Source organism: Haliaeetus leucocephalus, unplaced genomic scaffold (assembly GCF_000737465.1).
Source record: "Haliaeetus leucocephalus isolate CR32 unplaced genomic scaffold, Haliaeetus_leucocephalus-4.0 Scaffold0, whole genome shotgun sequence".
NCBI classification, from domain to species: domain Eukaryota; kingdom Metazoa; phylum Chordata; class Aves; order Accipitriformes; family Accipitridae; genus Haliaeetus; species Haliaeetus leucocephalus.
The window spans coordinates 29,654,472-29,678,087 of record NW_010972436.1 but is presented as its reverse complement, the minus strand read 5'-3'; the positions used below and the strand labels follow the sequence as shown (position 1 = coordinate 29,678,087).

Here is a 23,616-nt window from a genome sequence, read left to right as displayed (position 1 = left end):
ACTTTATCCATGGTCAGTGTTGGGAAGGCAAGATCTAGGGCACTGATACCTAAATGGCTTTCCAGTGATGCCATAATATTTGTAGCTGAACTCTACCCTAACCTGTGAGAATGACTTCTCCTGTTCCCCATGAGACTGACAGTGATGTTTCTTCTCTGAGTACACCATCCTTTGATGCAGTTTTTTCATTCACTAATTCTTAGCTGCTACTGAAATAACACTGCTTTGTTTATTCTGCAGCTTCTCCTTCCAGTCCAAACTACCCTTCTGTAAATATCTCCTAATATTTATTTTAGCAATCTCAAAGCTGAAATTGAGGTGGTCTTGAACCTTTTTTCAAACAGTGTTAGGATAGCTTTGTCTGCAAGGAATTTGTCATGACTTAAGTGGACCAATATTTCAAACTTCTGAGGAATCTGGAAAATAATTGATCTTTCCATTAGCAGTCACATGATAAATACCAGTTCCCTTCTATGAGACTTTCTTACTATGAATTGGATTTCCTACCAAATTCCAGCTGAACTGTTTAGGATGAGCAGTACCAATGCTGCGACTGTGTGCATAAGCCAGTGGTTTGTTTCCTTTTGTGGTGAGGAGGGTGCGGACTTTGACAGGCTGTACGGTAGCACCTCTATTTTCTTCAGGATAAAATATTCAAAAGTCAATTGTTGTCCTGGCATTGATAAGAGCTATTTATTGGTCTCCCTTTTTCATGATCTCCAGCTTCAGCTTTAGCACTACAGATCATTGCTAAGATTGTTTGGATTTTCCCAGCATTAGCATCCCTGCTAGTCTGTAGGCGTGACCCCAAGAAAAAAAAAATCCAGGAGATAATGATGAATGTATGGGAGTGGGAGACAGGGATGAATTAAAACACCTCTTTTGCTGTAATTGTCATTAGAGTGTAAGCAAGTTTTATGTTCTTATTGAGCATGAGAATATAAAAATTGATCTTTGTACTTAACTTCCCATTGTAAATCTGGTCAAAAGAAAGCTGTGCATCTTTTATAACTCAGTATAAAACTGAATTTAAGAAAACTTCTGAAACTTCCTAAGGATACTTTGTCCCCCTCTCTTTTTTTTTTTTTAAATACATGTAGCTAAAAGGAGATAGAAATAAAATCAGATTTATGATACTCTGGGTATGACTGATTAAATACATTGAGGGTTTTTTTAATTGAACTTCTGAATTGTGTTTAAAAAAAATCTCTTATTATTTACTTAATACTAGCTTTCTGGAGGTTTAACTCTTCACACTAAATGCTAACAACTTTGATCAAAAATACTTTTATGTCTCTGAAGCTTTTTAATTTATTAATATGTTCCATCTTTGTGGGGTAGAGTTGGATTTTTTTTCTCGTTAAAGGCTGTCTAAAAGTGACATCAAAGTGGTAGAAACAGCATGTCAAAGGATGAAGAGTCATAGGCATCAAGTTAATTAGGTTTTCCAGAATAATAGAAGATACATACAACACAACTACTTCACCGACTCTCTCCCCCTACCCCCTTCTCTATGGAATACTTGAAATATCTATGCTTATACATTTGAGAGTAACGGAGAAATGCTAATTTTCAGTAAGATAATGGAGGTTTTTTTCGAAGTTGAAGAGCAGCTGGTGCTCTGCAGAAATACAGGCAAGTTGTTCCAGACCAGGTGACAGACTTCAGTAGTGCCTGGTTCTACATTTAATAGGTGATGCTGCCTAAAACCTTTTCTCCCTGGCCCTAAGCCACCTTCAGTTTTTGGCTCACTTATTTGTTTTCAGCTGGATCTATTCCCTAATCTGTCTTTTTTTAAAGCTGAAATGATTCTTCTGGATGTGCAGTGTGGGCCCAGTGCAGAGGTGGGAGAGTAGCTGAGAGGACTAAGGAAAGTAATGCTCAAGGAAACCAGCTTTTTGCTACAAAAAGCAGTGTAAGAGCTACAGAGAGAGCTTTTAAAAGGCGAGCTGTGCTTGAGTTGGATTCTGAAACAGACTTCAGGGAAAGTATTGGGGAAAGATGTAGTTAAGATATTTGAAAAATACAAATGTCTGGTTATCTCTCCACTCTAGATCACAGGAAGCATTGCAGCACATTTTTTTCACCTATCAAAATGTTTTATTGCATGCAACATTATCTACAGACATCTGGTGTATCTGTATGCAGAGGTTAGAAATAGTCAGGTCTGAAATCTTAGTGCTGGTTTGGCAGCCTGTGCTGCCTCCTGACCAGATCCCCACTCTGAAATGCCATTAATGTAGTAGATGGCATAAATCCCAAACTAATGTTACTCGGGGCCAAAACCCTATATTAACTGTTTAATTATTTTTATTGTAACAGTGATGTATTTAAACCATTGATTCAGGGATGCATATAGCACAGTATTTCAGAATGTAAAGGAAAATGTTAACAGTTGACTTTACGTTGCCTGTTTACTTGAGGGTCCAAACCTGTGGCCGTGAGGCTGCGAACCCTCTGCGCCCATTTGCTTCCCCTGAAAGTGAGAGACTGGCAGTTTCTCTGAAGGGTGCAGTTCTTGGCAGTGCTGAGCTGTATGTGGCGATTGGTTATTTGGTTTGTGGGGTTTTGGGGTTTTTTTGAGAATTTGAGAGCTACAGACTGGGAGCTCTGGCTTTGGTACTCAGCACATAGACTGAAACTCTCTCTATTAAATCTGTTCTTCCTTATAAGGATAAATAGAAGAGCAGTTGGTGCAGCGTTTGGAGGAAAGCTGTGCACATCTGGTGCAATTCAAGTGAATCAGCAAGGGTGTGGGGAAACTGTTAATAGCTTATAATCACTCATGGCATGCAGGTATTGAGTTAGGGAACTAACTGCTAGCTTTCATCATGCAAAGGTTAGAGGGTGTTTAGTAAAAGTCTAACAGCAGGTTTAAAAGAAAAAAGTGTAATTTTTAAACAGTGTAACTTTTGCAACTCCTTATTGCAGGATATTTGCCTAGAGTTCAAAGGAATTACATATGTTAAAAGAGACAAATTTCTGAAAAGAAATCCATCGAGGATGATCATATAGTTTAATCTGGATACCTCTTGTTCCAAGATCCTGTTCATTATCTTGCTGGAAGATGAGAAGTAACCTAGGGAAGTATCGCTGTTCGGTGTTCATACTTTCCCTAGCTGGACTTTCTCTCCAACCAGCCTGCTTGTCGTTCTGTCATCTGAGATTGGGTCACAGAAATACTTTGTCACTGCTTTCAGTGCAAATTGTGCTTTTAAGCAGCATCCTGAGCTGCTGCTCTTTTGATAACAATTTGTCACTAATCTTGATTTATCACAGCTAATTTTTGCATGTGGCACAATGTCATGCCATAACATGACTAGTGATATATTTTCAGACACTTCTAAAAGCAAAATTCCATGTGTCTTTAATCTGGCTTTTGGCAAATCTCCTGGCTGCACTAAATGAAATATTGCTTGTTGTGCAGTGTGCTACCTGAATGTTCATGTTTACTAATGACTTGCGCTTTTTTGCCCCTTTCCCCATCCCGTTTCCCTCTCCTACTTCTTTTCCTCTCTTCTATTTTCTCCTCCTAGAAGCCTAGACTGTCTCCTAACACTGGGGCTGCCACTGATACAAGACCAGTGTACTTTTCTACCTGCCATTACACTTCTAAAATCTTCAGCATTTTACAGAGCTCTTGCTTTACATCCTTGGACTTTGCGTGTAGAAGAAACCAAAGGGTAGCTGTGCTGTCGGCCGATCAGCCCTTCTCCTCCTCCCTCTCTGCTCTGCAGTGCTTGTTGAAACCTTCCTTTCTTTGTGTAAGCACAAATGTGCACGATGGTTTTTAACTGCACTATTTCAGCACTCCCACTGTTTTTAAATCACAACTACAGCTCCATTTTTAGTTCAACCACTTTTAAATTTAATTTGTATCCTTTTTCATGGATGCTTAATAACAGATATTAAATTTAAAGTTGTGCTTTCATAGCGGATGGGTCCACCATGACTGCAGCTCCTTTCCCTTCTCCCTGTACTCACCACAGCCTTTTAGAATAACACTGAGTTTTACCTGCCTTTATCCTTGATGCTTTGAAACCTTCTCATATGAGGCTTTTATCTTTAATAATGTTGTCTTCTTTAAAACAGGTGTTTTCACATCATAGCACTTATTATGCAGACTTGAGAAACAGATTAGGAAAAACTGTGTTTACTGAGGTATAAGCACATTATCTCTGGTTTGTAAGGGGTGGATTATGGGGTGCAAGCACTTGCCATCAACTGGGAGTATAAGGGAAAACAACCCACCCAAAATTCCTGCCTCAGTAAGCTGCTTTGCTGTTGTACGGCTTCCTGCAGGCCTTGGAAGTAAGAAAGAAAATTGCCTTTCTTTAACTTCATGCCTCTAGCTTTGTTTTGGTAATGACAGCCTTGGATGAAATTTTACCTGCCATGAAAAATACTCTGTCCCTTCTAAAACTGAGAGAAACAAAAGATCTAGGACTAATTGTCAAACCTATACTGAAATAATTATGACAGTTTCCAGCAACGCCAAAAGGAATGGGCCTGTTTTAACCTTAAACAGAGCTGCAAGAGGTCAGCAAGTCTGTTGCAATTTCTGCTGTCTCTACAAAGCTGCAAAGCTTTCCAAACACAAGAGTCTTAGTTACTAGCACTCAACAGATAAAATGCAAAAGAAGGAAATAATTTAAAGAGACTACTTAGCATTTTACATGAGGCAAGCCTAGCCTGTTTTTTTGTAGACTAGTGAATGTTTTGTTTGAGGATAATTGTGTTGTGAAGCTAAAGGTACTTTGCCTACAACACTTGATAAAAGTACAGGGTTTATTTGAACCCAAATCTAGTCTAAGGTAGGATGCGATTCTTCAAATTGCCAAAAGCTAACATACTTTGATGTGCCTAAAAATGGTATTTTCTTGTTGTGAAGAGTAGCTTGCACCTGAATATTCCTAGTACCCTGCTAGTGCCCATGACTACATTATGATACCGGTCTACTAATGATTTACTGGAAGAGTATTGCACCTTGAATGAATATTACTGCTAATGCCATCAGAGGTCATCTTTGAAGATCTCCTTCAAAAAGTGACCCATCCAGTCTTGATTTACTTTTTTTTTTTTAATCCAAGACCTCACATGCTCCCCACCCAGGGTGACAGTGTCCAGAGTTGCTGCAATTAATTTTGTATAATCAGCCTGTTTAGTGATGTGCATCAGGACTCGAGGCTTTTGTTCTCTAATTTGGTGGCAATTTATTGCTTTACCCACCATTCAAAGCCTCATTAGTAGCTGACATCCTTGTGGTGCCAGTTTCTGAACAAGTAACACCATTGGCTTCTCCTCCGAGGTAGCTAGCTGTCATTTCTGAGAGAAGCTCATTGTCTACAGGCACTCAGCTGCCAAACTGGGCTCTTCCCTTGCTGGTCCAGTGTGCTTACCTGGCAGAGCCACCACACAGTTGCTTAAGGCCAGCAGCCTTTGAGACCAGATCCTGACTGAGGTACAAAAATAAGCATTTCCCCATGGACTAGAGCAATAATGGTAACTCACAGATTGCCCCGTGTCTTTTCTGGTTTTACTGGAAATAATGCCATGTGGTAGCATGTAGCCAACAGCTTCCACCTTTGACAAGCCACCAAAGCCTCACCTGCTTTTGGGGGTGGTGGAAGCTCCTGCTCACATGTGTCTGTGGGCCATCCAGGACCATTTCTCCAGTTGTACTTCAAGCACCATCAGGTCTGCTGCTCAGTCACACCAAAAGGTGAGACGAGAGCAGTGGCATGTGATGCAAGGAGAGGCATCTGGTCCTTCTTGTTGTCAAGAAGTGCTTTCCTCTTTGGGGGATTTTTGGTGTCTGTTGCCATAAGAGGAGATTGTTGTGTTCGTGGCTTTAAAGACCTCTTTGTAGCTATTTTTTTTTTAAATGTGGTTGATCTTGGAGCAAGGCAGCATCATGGCTAGTTTGGAGGCATTTTAGCTTGGTTCCACAAGTCATTCTTTATCACCTTTTGCCTTAAGTGGTCTTCACTATTTGTGCCCTAGAAATGGAGAATAATTAATAAATTACAGAGAGAAATTTTCAGATTGAATAATAGAAGGTTTCAGATTAACTGAATATCAGACTTTCTCCCCTTCCCACAGATGCTTTATTTTACTGAAATGCAATAATGCTTTAAAGTATTGGCTAGAGGGGAGTTTCTAGCACTTGTAGCAGTTGGCTAGGTCAACTTGCTTTGCGAAGCGGGCAATGAAGTTGTGGAGCAATCTGCCTGGTGCAGGAGCTCCCAGTTCAGTGAAACGGGGCTGGATGTCTTGTCAGCTAACCAGGCACAGCAGTGTCTGGAGCAGACCAAAGTAAGGACTGCTAATGCAGACGGGGGCACCCCTGGGGGTTCAGTCACTGTCTTAGCTGATAGCATGAATAATTCATTCCATTACACTACGACTTTTTTTTTACCCCCATATTTTTATCCCTGTTTATTTTAAATGTCATTAGGTTTACAAATTTGAGCGTAAACTTGTAGATAGAGAAGGGAGATGGTTGTTTCTTGTTTGTGGTGGTTCTTCTTTACAGGACTGTTACCAAAAGCTCTGCAATGTCATGTGTTTGCTTTTTCTGGGGCAGAAGTGTAACATGCCGGTCCCAGGAGGCTGAATGTTTCGGCAAGGGGAGGAAGAGGATGTGGGAGGGTCAATACAGAATGTTGTATCTTTTGTCACTCCCAGAAAATATACCTGTATCTTGCTGAAAATCCAGTGCAGTAAATGAACATGCAGGAGTGTGTGTTTCATGTTGCAGTTTTTATTTTCAGAAAGCCAGGTAGATACCAGATGTGTTCCTCTGTTTAAATTTCATGTTATCCATACTTATCTCCTGTCTTTGGAGATGATATGAAACCTTTGCAGAACATACTAAACTTTCTTATGCTTATAAGCTTGTCTGTTATCACTTCTGATTTTTCTTAATGATTCCAATGCTTTGTATGACGTGAAGCTGTATATCACTGTTGAATAAATCACCCTAATAAACATCTCAAACTAACCTCTCAATAGTTGTACTGTGGTGAGAATCTTCTTGGGATTGTGCTGCTTGTTCATAGTTAATATCTACAGGTAGCTGCACGTGCTTGAATAACCACTCTGGTGTTACTTCTAAAAGAGGTAAATGACTTACACTGGATTAGTTTGCTGTCTGGATAGATGTTTGAAAAGGTCCAACAAAAAATTGTTTTAGGTAATATAGTTAATACATTAAAAAGGAAATTCTTTCAATGAGCCACATGATTTTGTTGTTGTTGGGGGAGTGGGCAGAAGTAGAAGGAACACTTCTTCCCACTGTGCTCAAGGAATAAAAAGTGAACTGGGGATGGGTGCGATAGATGCTCATTTCCATGTTGGACTTACAAGGTACTTAAAATCTGCACATGTGAACTAGCTAGTAAATAATGTCTAGTGTTTGTGGCAGTGCACCTCTTATGGCATAAGATGCCTGATATTTGTGAGTATTCACAGAAAAATGACATGTCCATGGGAATGGTAATCTACACTGAACAATATTTCTGAGTGTATGTTGTATACACTGGAAGCATTTAACTGCCACGCCAGCTGAGGTTGAGTCTTTGCTGTTTGTTATCTAACCCTCTTCTGCTGTTGAATAAGTTGCTAGTGCACGAAGTTTAGAAAACAAAACAAAAAACCCCAACAAAACCCACAAAAAACCCTAAAAAAAGTCATTCCTTATGTTTAAGTGTCCTATTTACAAAATGCTAAAGTTGTGCTTTTCTAATTAAAGCTGTTTTTCCTGTTTTACCTGCCTGCATATTTCCCATTTGGTGCAAGTTTTTATTTATAAAGGCTTTTATACTTTCTGAACTTAAGGGAGAGCTTTTTAGGCTTTTCAGAATGGGTCTGTATCCAACCATATTCGCTAAAGGAGAGTTCATGTTTCTGTTGCTTCAGTCTAAAAAAAGCAGCAAACTGAATAATTCAGAAGGCTTGTTTAGTTCTTCAGATGGGCATGACTAAGAGGTTTTTTGTGTGTGTCTGTCTGATCTTTTGCGGGCGATTATTTTTAGGCCTGAGATGGATAGGGAAAGGGGAAGGTGGGCGTCTTGATGAACCTGATCTGACAGCTGGGGGGGCAGAAGTTGGGGGGTGTTATACCCCTGCGCTCCCCAACTCTCGGTGAGGATGCTGGGTGGGAGGCAGAGGCACTGCCAGGGGACGTGCAGCTTCCCCCTTGCTGCTGCAGGGTGAGTGCAGAGGATGAAGGTTTATGCTCTGCGGGGTGCCCCTTGTGCAGGCTCTGAAGGAGCCTGTGCTCTTTCAACTGAAGAACCCTTGTGGCTTTCTACGGCTGGCAAAGGAGTTGAGTGGCAGTTAGCATAATCCCAACTCATGAGCTACTTGCAAGCAGTTCAGCAAGCTTAAAGAAACTTCCCAGATGTTGAAGTGCTTAAACTCTAGGAACGCAAGAGACATTGGGGTAAATTTTTGTTCAGCACAGAACTTTGCTTAGAAAAACCTGACCTCTCTGAAGAGCCCCTTCCATGCCCTGGATTAGATCGAGGTCTGTAATTCTCATGCGGCTGAGTGTTCGGTGGAGTGTCGTGCAGGGGAACGAAGTCACTGAGCACTCAGATCGCAGTGAAAGATGACTCATGAGATCACCAGGGCACAGATCTGTCACTTCAGTGTGCATTTTATTAATACAGCTCTTCTGTATTGTCTGACTGCATACTAGTTTAATGTACCTGATGGATATTTGAGTTCTTATGAACTGAAAAGGTGTATTGTGAGCTGCTTAACAATGTTTCTTTAAGTATACATAATGTCCTGCAGCAGCTTGGCATTAAAATAGTACAGGTCTGTGCTAAAAGTGCATTTAAGAGCTTTCAGTCCTTGAATCTCTCTTGCTCTTCCACAGCTTGGTAAGTTGAATAGTCACGTTTTGTGTGGAAATGATGTTGATGTATATTGACCATAGTGAAGGAGCATGTCCTGAAAGATAGTCATTTGTGCTACTAATTTTCTAAGTCCTCCTTTCTGTTAAGACTTTGGATATTTTCGTGAATATTCAGTTCACAATGCTGGTTTCATCTGCACCTTGAAATGACTGTATGAGTATTTGATATCACAGGAATAACTTACTTGAAGAACTGTGATTTTGGAATATTAAATAGGTGAAATTTATTTGTCTCTGTGGAGGAGGAGCCAGTTGCTACTAATACAAACTTTCTTTTTTCAGATGAAATTTTAGTGGAAAGAAGCTTGTGTTCTAGTGTACCTCTAGGGTTTTTGGTGTTTTGCTGACCATTTTGTATAACAGATAGGTCCACTAATGACTGCTGCCTTGACTTCTGCAACACAGGGTAGTCTCAGTATGTTCCCTGCCAGACTGATAACTTTTATTTTTTTGCTGTAAATATCTGATCTTGATTTCTTTCATCATGTAAAAGTTTTAAATAAATAATCCATGTTCTTGGGGTAAGTTCTGCATAGTTCCTACCAGAAATGTTCTTTTTATTAAAAAAAAAACCAAACAAACAACAACAAAACCCACAAAACACCCCTACCCCACCCCCAATTCAGTGAACTTCAAACAAGCAAAGCTTTGAGAAATTTATGTCCAGTGTAGGTAGCTGTAGACTGATCAACTTCACCTCTCCTTTCTTTAAAGGGTATCTGGATGTTGTTGACAGCAAGCAGCACTAAGTCAGTCTGTTCGTGATACCTTTGTTAGGCATTGATGGGCAGATTATTTTGATTCCAGGATGATTTCTGAATCCCAGGGCCCAGAATTGCATCATAATATGCATCCCTGTGCATATTTGTTTGTAACAAAAGTCAGGCCACTTCTGAGGGCATATAATCAAACTCTTTTGAAGATTCTGGATGTGCGACTTGCTTGTGACCCTCTAAACTGCCTGGTATACTACTGTTTTCTTTGACCATCCAAGCAGAGGAGATTGACCTGTATTATCCTAAATGCACATGTACAAACTTGATGAAAGCCCTTGGAATGACAGCTTTTGTATTCAGTTCTCTTATGAAATCATAGGAAGGCATTAACGGTGCAAGTCACCTTCTGCAGAAGTCGCTGCCTTTTCAATGTCCTGCTTAATCTGGGAGTCCTGACTCCGCATCTGTGGAGGGCTGCAAGCACTGCACCTTGTGTCCTACCTTTTTTTTTTTTTTGTTCAGTGGAGCAAAAACAAACTCGGGTGAAAAGTGCCATTTGTGAAAGCGATTACTTTGTGCTCTTTAGGCTTAGTTAAAGAATGGCCCCCATGGCAGCAACTGGGGCAAGGAAAGAGTGGTTGTTAGTGTCTTCAGAGGTCTCTTTGCCTCATGGAGACAAATTCTAAAAGCTTATTTGGGTTTATGTGAAATAAATTAGAAATTCTTCTGAACTGTAGATTAATGTCTATGCTAATGCCTGTGCCTTTGCTTCATGCAGTGATGCAGTAATACCTCAGATGGTCTTTTGTCAGTTTTCACAAAATACAGCCATTTCTCCCTATTCCTGATGCCTTACTTGGGCAGCTATAGATTTCTCACCTCTAACTGGCTTGTTATATGTATATGTACATATTAAATAGAAATAACTTTTCAAGGTCAAACTACATAAAATCAGTAATTATGAGTCTGAACACACTTTGAAATTTCAGTTCTAATCCCAAAACAAGTATTATGTAGTGCCTTAAATCTAGTGAGTATGGCTGCTGACTGTCAGCAAACCCGAGTACCTTCTGCCCTTGCTGTCTGCTCATAAGAGGGCACGTGCCCTGTATGGTGACATCTCCCTGCACGGGAAGTCGCTGGAGCAGTTGGGTGCTTTCCTGTAGAAGCATCAGTGCAACGAGGGAGTGTTTTATGACTATAGACAACCTCTTTTACGTACGCTGTAAATACCACACTTTCTCTGAAACTTCCTGGATCTAATTTAAATGTAATTGATAGCCTTGGCACTGTGATAAAAGTTGTCTTTTTGGTAATTTTAATGAACTGTATTGGGAAAAGAAATAAACTAATGTAATAGCAAGTTATTCTTTGCTTCGGATTTCATATCTTGACATCAATTCTACCCTGACCATGGAGCAAAGGACAATTTTTCTTTTGTATATTCTTGGCACTGTTTTTTTTTCTTTTCTTTTTGGAATCTCTGCATCGTTATCTTTGTTTCTTCTCATAACAGTCCTCTAATTAGTGTTTCACTAAACTAAACTTTGTGACTTTCCCAAATACAATAGTAAGGGAAGAAATGGATACTGCTGGCAGTGAATATTTTTGGCTGGGATGTCATATCTGATCAATGATGAAATACAGCTTTTGAGCAAGAAGCTGGGTGGTGGTAAATTTCATCATAGATAAAGTTTCCACATTATGTGAGACTTCTGCTATGTCTAATGTGTTGGATTATAGGAGCCTTATGTTAAGGGGGTTTATATTGGTGGAGACTCTCCTACTCACCTCAGTTGGCGACTTTGCTGTCGTGAACCCGCTTCGTGTGACTCCAAGTGGGTTTCCTGTTATCCATGCTCCTTGTGCTGGAGAGGATCCCTCTGGCAGCATGTGAAGCCATTCAGCAAGTGTCCAAAACCTATGTCGAGGGGTTTTTTTGCCTGCATGATAGTACTGCATCCCCGATGGGCTACTAGATTCAGCAAGTTGCCATGTTATTACCAGGGGATGATTTTACTAAACATTTAAAGTACATTCAGCATTGTACTCCAGGTTTTTCTTACTGTGGTGCCCATTTTGGGCACTATTCAAGCACATTGCAGTGGGGAACAGTTAAGATTTTGTGCATTTGCAATGTTACTTGGCTATTACGTTTTTAAATATGCTAGTTGCCTGTTTTTATGAACTCTGTTTAGGCTTAAATTCTTTAATCTCCTAAAGTAAGACAGAAAAGATTCAGCCAGTTCATGTTGTTGATGTCTTACAGAGAGCAGACTAAGACTCGAGGGAGTGACTGGCTGTGTTCAGGAAGCCACCTGTGTTGGCCAGAAAGGCTTCGCTTTTGACAGTCACAGCTTTTTGTGCAAGTTCAGAAAATATTTTTTTAATAATTCTAGTGACTCTAGTCAGGTGAATAAGTAGTTAATTCATAACTGAGAAGCCAGGTGAAGACTGAAAATAGCAAAACCCCCTTTGTTTTTCTTTTTGATGATAGTACTGGTAACAAGGGATGAAATGACAGTCTTTTGGCTCTGATGTCTTGCTGGACATCATGATTAGAAAAAAAATCAGTTAATATAGAAAAGTTTTCCTCTTTAATTATTTTTAGATTAAAAAACCTAAAAACAAAATTGCCCCCATGTGCTAGGAGCAACGTAACACTAAAACTTAAATGGTTGTATGGCGTAACTGTAAAATCAAGTGTGTGCACAATCTGTAATACTTCCCTGCTAAGGAATGTTTTTTAGTGTAGATGCTATGTCTAGTAGCAAGGTTTGAGTTGGCTGCTGATGGGTACTCCTTAATACTTTAGGGAAAGGGAGTACAGATAAGGTAAACCTTAGGCTGGCTGACTGGAAATGCTGATTAGATCCTGAAGTTCAGTCTACTCTGACATAAATCAGTCCGCTTTTTTACATATGTTAAATGACATGCTCAAGAAGCTTTTCTTCCTGGGCCGTATTCTTGTTTGCTTCTTGTATCAAATCAGCTTAAGTAGTTGTGTAACGAGCTCTGTTATTTGCAAGAAAGTAGAGCATGGCAAGCCCACTGGAACTGCTTTATGAAATGCTCTGCTTCCCCAGGGACAAAGGGGAATCTGCCCCCGTGCAGCTCCCTGTGAGGCTGAAGACACAAGTATGTAATTGAAAGCATTGATGCTTCTGAGCCGCAGTGGTGTTGCGGCATGGGGAAACAAAGCTCTGGAATGAGGAAGGGAAGAGGTAGGAATTAGCAAGGATGTAGGTTTTTCAGAAAGCTAACACTCTTTTGTACCGAGTATCACTCTGGGTTCCTAAAAGACTGCTGACGCATGAAGGACAGTAAGTGTTGGAACTGGTACAGCTACTGGGAATGTATTGAAAGCTCCAGCGATGGCTACAAGTAAAAAGAAGAACCTTTTTTTTGTTTGTTTGTTTAAAAAATGCTGTTGCCATGGCCGTGTCTGTCTTAAATGGTATCTTCCTAGCAACCTTTTTCACTTTTTGCTTCTAAACTTTGATTCAAAGGTGGAATGTATCCTGACTTGACTTGTTGAATAGAAAATAAAAAAAGCTTATAATGAAGTAGTACATACGTCGAGAGTCTACTAAAAGCTTTATGGTGAGGCTTAGTGAGATTTAAAAAGTTAACACAAAACCCTTAGTTTTTGTAGTGTGTTTAAGAGTCATGCTAGCATGCATCTGACAGCTGGATGAATTAATGTGCTTTTTACAAAGCTTGAATTTCCTAAGCAAGTAGCTATTGCTTAAAATATTCCAGCTTATATCTTGAATTTAATATCTTATTAGTGCATTTAAACCAACTGATTTGTGGAGGTATGCTTGAGAATTACTGAAGAAGTATGCAGACTAATATCTAATAGAAAATGTGAACCCTTTTTCTCTCCATCTGTCCTTCAAGTTCATCAGTGTTTACACAAAATCAGCTTGATTGCCATTTCTCAGAATTTTGTTTTGGCATACCAGAGTATTTTTGTACACATAATCCTGTAAATGGCTGGACATTGAGGCAGCCTTTTTAAAATAGAGTGGTATTTTTAAAAGAGTTTAAAAGAGGCAGGCAGAAGAGAGACTGAGGTTTATTGTTGCAAACAAGTAGAACCACTTACCCCTTACTGCTTTATCATCCAAAGATACATTATGCTTTTATCCTACTTACGTTACCCATTTTTCCTTTAATTAGCCTGTCTTTCTGGATCTTAACTGCAGGTTAAAAAGATACTCCCCCCCCCCCCATTACTGCCTCAGACAACATCCTCTTTCTTTTCTTGCTTATTCTGATAGCTTCTGCAGTGACCCTTTAGATTAGTGGAAATTATATGCCATGTATGCTTGAGAGACTTGTCAAAGGAAAATAAACCAAACAATAGTACTGTAAAACATGCATCAAAATTAAGCGTAGTCTAAACACTTTATTATCACGTTTTTGCTACATCAGGTTAATTACTTATCTTAATAATAAGAATTTATCTTTCATTTTACATCGGTTAGCTAAATATTTACCTTTGAGTTAGTAATGTGGCCAAGCCCCAGGGATAAGCTATTGAGCTAACAGCAAAAGGCAAATAGGAATGCAACTCTACAGCAATTTAGTCATCGCACATCTGCAGACATGAACAGGAGAGTCGCCGGCAGCTGCCAGCTCCGATAACTGCCGGGAGCTCCAGCAAAACTGCTGTGCAGTGGAGGCTGATGGCAAGGTGGATTTGTGTGAAACATGGTGCCCTGCTCCAAGCTGCTATCTCCTTTTCACAGTGCACAGGCTCTCTTGTTTAAAACTCTTCCTTTTTTTACCTCTTCTTCCTGTTCTAAACCTGGGGGTTCTGTTTGTAAAAACAACTGATTTAATAGGGGTTTATCCTGCTTACAAAAAAATCAGAAAGAGCTGTGTGCTGGGATGTCAGAGTAGCTTTGACATGGGCTAAAATGAACCTGGGGGTTAGGAAACTTCCCTAATCCTAGCTCTAGTTGTAGCTCACTCGGAGGCCTTAGCTCTTTAATCTTCTTCCATTTCAGTCCCATCCCTGAAAATAGGGTAAGGCTGATTATATTGTGCATTTTATCTTTTATAGCTATGCTGCATCTGTTATTATCACAGCGTTCTCATTTCAGTGGTGTTGACTAGTACCAGGGGTAATCTTGGATTAATCTGACCTTTTCTGGAAAAAGAAAATCTTGTTGTTACGAAACGTATCTGGATATGGTGAGGCTGAGCAAGAGGAGATCTTTGGTAGCTGGTAGTGAGAGCAAATCTACACTTCAGAGCAAGTGTATCTTCTAAGTGGCTAAGCAAATGGAAATTCAGCTTAGATGCTTAGCAGGCTGGCTGCTAGTGTTTCCTCGTTAAACCCATAAAACTACTCTCTATGGAAATGGTTTTGAACATATTCAGCTCACTTAGTCTTGCATGACTAATTCACTGAAAAATAAAGAAATTATAAATATGCTCATCAGTAACCCCCCTTTTTGCTGCTATTTTGGTACAATTTGTAGAGCTAATTACCAACTCCAACCCATAAAATACCAAGCACATCTTCAGTGGAGTTTGCATTTCTAAAATACTCAGGCTTTTGTCTAGTATAGCATAAAAGTTACCTGAATTATTGCTGAATGAGTACTGAAAAGAAAAGCTTTGCAATTTTCCGGAGTGTTAAAACTTTGAAAGAAGGCGTGAGGGATGCTCAGGATCCTGTTGTCCTCTCCTGGCCCAGGGAGCTCTGCCCAGTCCTCTCTGAATGGGTCTCTTCTCCCTTTGGATAATGCTGCAAGCAAGGCTTGCCCTGTTCTTGAAAATTATGCAAAATGCAATGTTTGATTATTTTTAAAGTATGTGCTCTTCTTTTTCCACTTCTGCTGATGAATACTGTGCAGTATCTCCTTTCCTTCATCCAGTGTGAAAAAGCTCACCTTGGTATGTCAGAGTTGGTCCCTCCTCACTTGAAGCTGTTCTTTTCTGCTGTAACAAACAGGATAGGGTCATGGTTTCTGTAACACAGAGATGCTGTGGTGTTCGAAGAGGAGGCTGTTCCCATAAATCTGGCAGTTCATTTTAGCAGCAGTGAATGGCAAAATAAGTTGCTTCCTGGAAATGACTGGGTAGAAATTGAAATTTCTTAACAGGCATCTGGCTGTTTGCATTTAATGATTGCCTGTTAAACTATGCAAGATTAACAACTCCTTTAGGAGTGATCATATAGCTTTAGGGCTGTAGATATTTGCGCTAGATGACCTTTAAAGGTCCTTTCCAACCCAAACTATTCTATGATATTTCTGCATACAACTGATGCTGTAGGCAACTATGAAATTAGAAATGACTTAGCAAGGCACAGAAGTGAAAGGAGACTCTAGGAAGTGAACAAAACACGATTCATCCCAAAAAAGAAATTATCTGGAAGGCATGCTTGGTTTTATTTTGTCATGTAACTTACTATGTTATTTAACCTTCTTCCTTTTAACTAGAGCACACTATATTTGACCTGTCTATGCTGAAAAAGAATTTTCTGGAGTTCTCTGTGACAAATTTGTTTTTCCGTGCCCTGAGGTTAGTCTGGCTTCCTGAAAAAACAGAGAGTCTGACTAAACTTGCTGTCTTTCTCTGCTCTTCCTGAACTGCTGGGGATTTAGCAGTTACTTGCATTTAAGAGTGTTGGTAGTTCCCTCAGAGATGACTGTAAGACTAAACAATGGCATTTTATTCTTCTGGGGTCCTTTTTGCTGTGCAGATTAAAACTTACAATGTTAAATGGCTGTTTACTAGTTTCAAGAGGAAAATGCACTGGTAGCTAATGATGATGCCACATGGTGAGTTAGTGGGAAGGTTAGGAGGAGAACTTGGGTTTCCTGAACCAACCATTAGAACGGTTGCTTCCTAACCAGAAACTGGCAGGCAGAGCGTCAGGACCCAAGGTGAGACAGTGTTTGCCAGTAGAAACCTGTTGTGGGTCTCATCATCAATCTGTAATGGCTGTAAGAACTGTTCTATGTTAATGGGATTTGGCAGAGGAGAAGGGTTAGAGGTGTCTGGGTTCTTGATATGATGCCATGTATTCTGCCTTAATTGGCACACAGCTTTTTGTGCTTTAAAATCTCCTTTTCTTGGGGCCAGTTTAAAATGTGCTGCTGTAGAATGAAATTTGTTAACAGGGTAGAAAGTCCAAGGGTGTTTCTGATAGCAGAAAACAAGCATTGAATCGCCAATACATGCAGATAATACAAATTTGGCTATTCACTTTAGTCCAGTGTGTCTGAGATGTGAAGTGATGATATGTTCTCTGTGTCTGAGAAAAGATACTTCTGCTTCTTTATTATTTAGGTATGGCTATAAAATAGGATTTGTGTTGTATTGCAATGATACGGTGTCACATTGTCACCTTTCCCAGTTCAAATGGACCGCTACCATAGCAGCATCCTACTTGCTGCCATTTCTCTAGCTGCAGTTAGGGCTTACAGCATAGAGACAAACCAAATACCAACCCAGGTAATCTTAAATTACATTTTTAGGCAAATATTATTGAAGGGGAGAGTACCAGACATGGGAGACCAGAATGATCTTTTGTTAAAAAAATTGACTGTGGAGCGTTGTTGATGGGATCAACCTTTTGAAGGAAAGAGAATCTTTGGAGCCCAGCTGTGTGCGATAGATACAGGCGCTGGTTACCAGCTGTAGGACTGGCTTCTTGAGACCACCTTGGCACTCTTCCCCTTTCAGATTGTTTTCTTCAAACTAGCCTGGGTCAGTAGATTCAAGTTAATCACTTGTTGATGATGTTCTGAATATGTACATACTCTACAAACCATGGACTTTGTTTAAATGTAAAGCTATATAATATTGTGGGGGTTTTTCCAAGCCGGTTGTGTACACAAATCTGAAACGTAATGGTGAAGAACTGAAAGACTTCCTTCCACTTACTGCTTGAACCCACAGAAAAATACAGTCCCTCCAGATACACATTTTAAAGAGAGATAGTGTCACGTGAATGCAGTTAACACACAGGCAAGCACTGAACTTATTTTCATAGGATACTTTTATTTGCAGTGTGTTTAGTGTAAAATACAGTGGTAAGAGAAGCCAGATTTTCAAATACAATTAAGTTAATACAACCATGTCTCTTTTGTAAAACTTGGAATTATGCCGTGTGCTGGTTATAGACCAAAACTGTGCGGTTACGTTCTAATAACTTAGCCCAGCCTGCCCATTCTAATTGTTGCTTATGGAAGTTATCAACCCTGCTGAGAAACTAAGGCGCAAATGATATTTTGAAAAGGCTAGCTGTGATTTTGCCCATTTTACGGGGATGACATAAAGTCTTAACTTTGGGATCAAGCTTTGGGATTATGCAATGGTGAGCCCAGTGCAGTGTCTTTGTTTGCAGGGTGTTTCACTGAGCTGCACGCTGGTGTGTCTCAGAGCTGTCCTGTGCCACCTTTACTGTTGGTGAGTGAGGCACTGAAGATGTTTATTAATAAACTGGAAATATGTCTGGTTTAATTTAATAACACTACAAAGTGAGCATGAACCTGGAAAGATGTTCTCGGATAATCAAACCCAGATTCCAACTACTGTAGGTAGAGGAGTGATTTCTTTAATAAACACCTTGAAAAAGATGTGTTTTTCTGTCACAGCTGTTTTGCTGCTTCCATTCCCTGAAGATTACTTAGAAAGTTTCTTCTAACTTCCATACTGAAGATACTGTGGAAATGATACAAGCAGTTGTTCTGTGCAAATATTGACTTTAAGTTTGAGGAAACATTTCCACCTCCCTAACAATTGCCCCAGTAAACTTATGGAGAAGAATCTGTTCCCTTTCCTTCTTTTTTTGCTGAGCTAAATCACTTGAACGCTTAGTCTTTTCTTCATGATATTCAAGAAAGTTTTAATATTGTTGTCCATCTTCCAGTCCCAAGTCATCATTCTTTATTGTTTATCCTGGGATGCTGATTAGACCTGCATGACATGTTTTGCTGAAGAAATCTTGCTGTGGTCTTACAGGGCATTAGTGCATCCCATTCTCTAACAGACATCCGTCGCCTGTCAGGCTCCTGTGTTCTCTCACCTCTTCATCACACAATTCAGTCTTCCCGTTTTTGATTAGTAAGGTCAGCCTGTGTTTCTTTTTGAACTCCCTGTTTATGGCATAAATCCTGTTAGTTCATTGTTTTGGTCCCTTGTATGACTTTGAATTTTACAATGTCAAACTTTGTCTCATGCCTACCATTCTGATAGTCAAAATCACTGAATTTTTCCTGGATGGCATCCTAACACCGCTTGCTGGCTTTATCTTTTAACTTCATTTCATCAGAACATCTCTTAATTTCTAAGATTAAAAATAAAAATGTTAAGCCTGAGTTGTTCTGGATGCTTGATCTTCAGACTCTTATTAACTAGTTGTGTTCCTTCAGCAAGGTAATTCCTCCTTTGACATGGCCTTGCCGTTTGTCACTTAGCCAATTCTTTATTTACCTTTATGTCATTTCCTTGTGTCTCCAGTTTCTCTAATGTTTCCCCTGGCTACAGATAAAAATACTTTGCTTTCAGCTAAGTCAAGTCTTCCATACTTTGTCTAGAAAATCTGTTATGTTACATCTCTTAACACTACCCTGTTTTTCAATGATGCAAACAGCTTATCTTTCAATATGTCACTCACATGAAAACAGTTTTGCAAGGTTTTAGGGACTGATCGATGTCTCAATCTTAAAACCAAAATGGCTGACTCTGCTTAAAAAAAAATAATAAAAAAATGCATTTATATGTATATTACTTGAAGTTTCAGATAGTTTAACGAAATACTGTATTCTACTAAAGCCATAGTCTCAGATTCAACATGAATGGGAACCAAATAATCATTAAAAGATCCAAAGTAGAGTTACCCAGTTTAGTAGCTGAGAGTTGAGGAAGATTAGATTTACCTGGCCAGACCTTCATGTAAAAAAGAAACATACATATATATATATATATATGGTTGCATAAATTTTTGTACCTCTTGTTCTTTAGGCTGTTCATTAAAGTGATTTACTTGGAAGCTAGCCTTGAAAGGCAGTCCTGCTTGTTGAAGAAGTAATTGCAGGAATACTTAACTTGCTGTTTGCTCTTCAGGATTATGGTTAGTTGAAGGTGAACAGAGTTCCATGGATGCCATTGTTGCTGAGACTTCTGCTGCTTTTCTGTCTCAGTAGTATCTATGGTCCTGCTCAGGTTGCTTCATAAAAATGTTTCAGCATTTAGATTTAGGGGGGAGTTGAGTTTTTTTTTTCCCCTCATTAATTACTTGGGAGTAACCTACTGCCTAACTATGTACAACACTTCTTTGCAGCCTTCAAATGCACTTTCCAGTTGGTGTTGCAGGCACGCTGGTTGCCAGTGCACACTAGACACACGTTGCACCTTTGCATCCTTCTGCAGAGCGCAGGAGAGCTTGTGTAGATGTGCGATGCAGTTGCCCAGCTGTGTTTCAAGGTCAAATGTTCTGTGCACTGTTGTATTTTTCCTAAAATGAAAACAAAACAGAAGACTTGTCTGTGCTGACTGCAGAAATGCCCCGCAGTGCATTCACTGCAGTTCTCAATGTGGCTGGAGCTTTGCAGGCCATGAAAGTCTTCTGACAACCCTGGAAATGTCCAGTCTACTTACTGTCAAACAGCAGGAGCATTAGCGGTTCTGCTTTAGCTGTGCGCCTGAGACCTGACTCTGTCAAATACATCTAGGTGAGACAATTCAATATTAGACTAGAGATCTGAGTAATAATTTTTTTTTTCCTTTACATCTTGGTTCTGTGGTGTGTAGGTGGGAGCTCCCATGCAAATACCAGCTGCAGCAGCCTTTCTTTTTAGGCTTCCCTCAGATGGCTGAGTTCAATCTTGAGTAGCTTTTCCACACAAATAAAGGTACTTTATTGGTTAGTTTTACAGAGAGAAAATAGTATTGACAAGGTTTATTTAGCACCGCAAAACACCAAAAACTCCCTTAGTGAGGAATTTAAAAATTCCTAGAAAACTGGCTGACTCTTCACAAGGCTGTAAATTATAATGATTTCAAAAGAGCAGAGACAGCATGTCATTTTTCTCATTCTCTAAGCAGAAGCTTCGTGAATAAATAGTAATAGAATTGTAGATCCTTCTAGTATTATGTAAATGGCTTCATGCTTTGATGTCCCTCATGTCATTAGTTTGACACTAGCTGGAATTAATGGCCATAAAACTATATTACAAATGTGGCAGATAGATTTCTCTTGACTGCTTCTGATTCCTCATGTGAGCTCGCTACTTTTGCCATGGGATTTTAAAAGCGGAAAGTAGGTCACTGCAATGTGTGTGAACATAGGCTGAGAAACGGGCTATAATCTCAGCATTAAACAAACATGACTGTAATGCTGAAGGGAAATTTTCTATTTTAAGCACTTATTTCCATTATCACTATCTCATTCTGCAGAACAAGCATATGGGGACTTCTGTGTTCATGCACCCACAGATGGGATTTGGGAAGCAGTAGAAGAGATATATATATGTGTGTGTGTGTGTATACATATATATACATATTTATATGTTTCAAGACTGACAATATATATTGTCTCTTCTGAATGGTTCCTCTGCATCTCTTGTGAAGCAGGTGGGGAAAGAGTGAAAGTGCCAAAATATGTAGGTCAAAAGTAATGAAGTGTTTTGAATCTAAGCAGCAATCAAACACTAATGGTTCTGGGGATGGAATTACTGATACCGTGTGGTTAAACATGGAGCAGTATTACATTAAAATTTTTGAGTTCCTGCACTCCATGAATATTTATAATACATTCTTAGTCCTCCAAGTGGCTTCCTCACTAACAGCTCTGGGCGTCTGGTTGTGGGGATAAGTGTTGGCTTACAATCTAGAAATATCTGAAATAAATTGTTTGGATTTTTTTAACTAGGAGAAGAGTTAATAAGTGAGCTGGTGCTGTCTTTATTGCGTGTTTTTGCTTATGAGAGCTGAGTGAAGATAAGGAGAGAAGGTAAAGTGGAAAGCAAGTAAATATGATAGAATTGGCCATTTTTAGGCACGTAAAGGTATGAGCAGCAGGGAGAAAAGGATAGTGAATTTAAATTCATCTTGGCAGTCAGGGATCTCGGGAGTTAAATTGGTTGGGAAGATGAAGTGCTAAAAAACTAATGAAGGCAAATGATTCGTATGTATAGGCAAGACATTTGTTGACTATTACTAACATGGCTGTGTCAGGAGTTCTTTAAAGGGTCTGAAAAAAAGGAAACTAATAAAAATGGAAGCTAGGACTCGAGATTTAAATACTACACAGAGCGTGGTACATAATGATTTACAACTATTGGAGTACATGAGTCAAAAAGAAGGGGCTTTCTAATTTATTAGACATAAGAGAAGGTTGAAAGAAAACTATTAAACAGAGATGGAGGAGAAAATGATGCAAAAAAGGCTGCAGTATTCAGACCCTTGTCTTCTTTAGTTCTGTTTTTTTATTACTCAATAAGTAATACTGTTTAACAGGGTTGTAGCAAGTCTTTACACATGACAGTACAAGCAGGATCAGCCTCTGAACCATTGGCAGCTGTCTTGAACTCATGGGGATGGAAGAGGGCAAGCACCATACCCGGGTTAGAGGTGTGAAGCATTACTAATTTTCAACTTAATGTAAATTAATGAAAAGATATTAGAACGAGTGATGAAACAACCAGCTTATAACCAACTAGAACACTTGGCTGGACGCTTCACATATGGTGATGTATGGACCTTTTTCTTGTATGTGTTTTTGTTTGTAAATACTGACTTTTCAAAGAATACACTTGAAGATCATGCTCATTCCAGAGGGATTTTAAGTGCTTTTATTTATTTTTGTTTTCTTCTCTGGCCCTGATTACATTTGAAGAAAGAATTCAGCAGAAACCCACTTGGAGGTTGTCAGGAGAAAACTTGCAAATTGTAACAGATCACAACTGAAATGTGGCTCAGCACTGGAAAACAGTGGCCATGTCCTTGCAGGAGTGTTTGTGAGGAGGTGGAGGCAGTTATTCTGCTCCAGTTGCTTTCGATGACGTCTTGGCTGGGTAGCTCTGCCCAGTGTCTGTCAAGCCGGCAAATGGAAGACAGTCTGGGGACGTGGGGAATGTGTGATGTTTAGCTGACCCATGAAAAGATATCTCACATATAAGACATTTTTCAGGAGGAGAACAGTAATTGGTTAGTCTGTCTGGTATGGGCATGGGATAAGAAGAAATACTGTACTATCTTATGATCTTAAAGAAGCACTTTGTGTCTAGCTGAAGAGAAATTTGCAGGCTTATTTTTCATGATAGTTTGGGTAAATGTGATCTGGTCTCAGTGCAGGAGGATGAAGGTTAGAGAAGGTTGAAGTTCCCCAACACAAGTTACCAAATCATCATCAGATGGTATGTAGGGGATATTTTCTTTAAGAATTTTACTGGCTTTTTATACCTAACCATTTTTTTTTTTTTTTTTTTAATAAATCTACCCTCTGGATCTTGGATTTCCTGGGGGCAAGGGGGTACTGTGCTTTGAAAGCTCCACTCCTACTTGCAGAATGGCAGAAGCTTGTGCATTAGCTGCTTCTCTGTGTTCATGGTGTCCTGAACCCTATTCAGCTGTTGGCCTCAATCCAAGCTGCAGCTTGGGGTTCCCTATAACGTGTCCCAGGGATGGACCCACCTGTTGTCTCGGCTGGACCACAGTTTTTCCTGGGCCTCCTGAGCAGTCCTGTGCTCCTCAGTTCCACGGAGCCACTGTATGCCCGAGAGGTACCTTGCAGCACATATCTCAAGGTCAGGGCTCGCACATTACCAGCTGTTAGTGCACTGAATCTGTAGATCCTGCTCGTTTTCCAAACTTCTGGGTTACATGTCTGGGGATCTAGCATGTCTCTGTTAATATTTTCTCATCCTTTCCCACCGACATCTCTAGAGGTTCAGGGGAGACCCATGTCCCTGTTCAAAAGACTACTTCAATTGCCCTGGAGGA

At 39.8% G+C, this 23,616-nt stretch overlaps 1 protein-coding gene across 1 annotated transcript in view; it reads left to right on the top strand.

Moving 5' to 3' along the window:
- Positions 1-23,616, top strand: part of MAP4 (microtubule-associated protein 4) — a 127,097-nt gene that overhangs the window by 31,476 nt on the left and 72,005 nt on the right. The window lies entirely within an intron of this gene.